The sequence below is a fragment of the Scylla paramamosain genome, chromosome 8, assembly GCF_035594125.1.
Source record: "Scylla paramamosain isolate STU-SP2022 chromosome 8, ASM3559412v1, whole genome shotgun sequence".
Classification (NCBI taxonomy): domain Eukaryota; kingdom Metazoa; phylum Arthropoda; class Malacostraca; order Decapoda; family Portunidae; genus Scylla; species Scylla paramamosain.
In genome coordinates, this window is record NC_087158.1 from 10273300 (window position 1) to 10275799 (window position 2500).

The window sequence follows — 2500 nt, forward strand, 5'->3', positions numbered from 1 at the left end:
TCTCTCTCTCTCTCTCTCTCTCTCTCTCTCTCTCTCTCTCTCTCTCTCTCTCTCTCTCTCTCTCTCTCTCTCTCTCTCTCTCTCTCTCTCTCTCTCTCTCTCTCTCTCTCTCTCTCTCTCTCTCTCTCTCTCTCTCTCTCTCTCTCTCTCTCTCTCTCTCTCTCTCTCTCTCTCTCTCTCTCTCTCTCTCTCTCTCTCTCTCTCTCTCTCTCTCTCTCTCTCTCTCTCTCTCTCTCTCTCTCTCTCTCTCTCTCTCTCTCTCTCTCTCTCTCTCTCTCTCTCTATCAATCTATATATCTATCTACCTCCTACACACACACACACACACACACACACACACACACACACACACAGAAACATACGTAAATAAATGTACATGTTATCTTACCAGCTTCATTATTAGGTGCGACTCAGTCTGATTGTGATGCAGAATTATTGCAGGGCTGTGTATATATAGTGTTAGACGAAAGAAAGTGTTGGAACCTTGAATTATTATTTTTTTATTTGATCTTCCTTGCAACGCAGGAAGTTACTAGACAAGAAAGTTAACCATCTTGTGTATCTCAAAAAAAAAAAAAACCTAGCAGCATGTTCAAGTGATGGTACTAATATTCTTATTTTTTTTACTTTTTACGTAAAATTTTCCGCCTTGTGCTTGAGATATCGTTGCGTCTCTCTATGAATTTTATTTTTATCTGTTATTCACCTAACGATTGAATCCAGGAAAACGACTTTAGCATTTGGTAGGCCATAACTCCATATATTTGGCCATGTCACAGATTGGGCTGCAGATATCTCATCTCATAATGCATTTTCATAGGTTTTAACTTTTCAATCGTTTAGTGTATTTCTCAGTGGCACGCTTCTAGTTACTGATGAAACACAAAATATTCACTTTTATAGTGTAGCTACATTTACCGTGGGATATATATTACATCTGAATATAGTCTTTTTTGCCTTTACCCTTTCTCGACTATAATGTAAATTTTCTTTAATTTCTAAAAATGTCGGCTGATTGTTTAGCTGAGCGATTGTCATTCCATTCCCTCAGCTTCCCGTAAGTTAAATAAAAGTTATTTTTAGGTTTTCATACCTGACATACCTTGAATCGTGATAATTTTTTTTTTTTTGTAATTAACTATTAGAAAAAAATTCATTGAATACTATTATAGCTGCCTTATTAATATAGTGTTTTAGTTTCTTTATATACATGTTTATCTGCTTTTCTCCTCTACATTTGTCTTAAATAATTTTTCCTTAATAATTTTTTTCCTGTGTGTAAGACACATGAAGAGAATCGATTTATTATTTTATTATTATTTTTTTTTTCTTTTAATTGGATGGGTTTTTATAGGATATGCATTAGGCAGAAAAAGTTATAAAAATTTATGAGTAACAACCAATGTGTATTTGAAGATATATTTGCGTGAGGAAGCAGTCATGTATGTCCTAATAGTTTGATGGATAAAGAAGAAAGCTAATTTTCACAATGTCTGTAAACGTTTCAGCATTATCATCAAGAACCTATGACATAGTAGGAAGAAGATAAATGAAGGTAAAAGTTTTATAATAAGAGTAAAGAGGATCAAAGTGATTCATGAATAACCTGGGGGTAAGCATGGAATTGCGCATTGCGTATGCCTATCATACAATGGCATCTGCGATGACTTTAATTATTATATGCTTTTATTGGTGTTCTTTTCAAGCTGATATGCCTTCATAGGACAAAGCTTGTGGTGTCTGTCAGAAATTGAATCCAAAACCATTTACATAGCCACAATAATTGCACTCAACATCAGTCCTAAATGAAGTCATAAAACTGACTGATATGGACTTGTTCTTCAAAAATGGTTTGGAATACATAGCTGCTGATACTGGCTATTTTCAACGAGTAGCGATAAAAATAATGACACAGATGGACACTTCTGGGCCTAATTTTTTTTTTTTTTTACTTTAAATAAGGAATTTAGGAATATATCAACCAGGAGTTATTAATATCCCATAAAGTTGCTGAGATAAAGCACTAGCCGACAAGTGCATTTATTCCTCAAACTAATGATTTTCTGAAACGATAGAATAGAGGAAGAAATATAAGAATTCAAAATGTTTTCTGTAAGTGAAAATAATTCAGTTTAATGTCTCAATACGGTGCTACTTCTCCTGCTGTTTTTTTTTTTTCATTGCTATTTTATAGCAAGAGAGAGAGAGAGAGAGAGAGAGAGAGAGAGAGAGAGAGAGAGAGAGAGAGAGAGAGAGAGAGAGAGAGAGAGAGAGAGAGAGAGAGAGAGAGAGAGATAACCCAAAGACAATAGAAAAAAGCGAATAATAGGCCCTCTGAGAAGCCAGTACCAAAAGAAAGGTCAAAAAGGTCATTCAAAATCTGAGGATAAGTATCTTGAAACCTCTCACTCGAAAGTGGTCAAGTCATAGAAAAGAGAAAATTCAGAAGTAGGTAGGGAGTTCCAGTTTGTTGCTTTTGTTGTTCGTGTTGTTGTTGTGG

General features: G+C 35.0%; 1 long non-coding RNA gene across 1 annotated transcript in view; it reads right to left on the reverse strand.

The window, feature by feature from the left end:
- The window catches only part of LOC135102762 (uncharacterized), a 1002-nt gene extending 574 nt beyond the window's left edge, over window positions 1–428 (reverse strand). Inside the window, exon 1 of the long non-coding RNA XR_010269766.1 lies at window positions 389–428. This is a non-coding gene — a long non-coding RNA (uncharacterized LOC135102762). The remainder of the gene's footprint in view (window positions 1–388) is intronic.
- Between the last annotated feature and the right edge of the window lie 2072 nt (window positions 429–2500).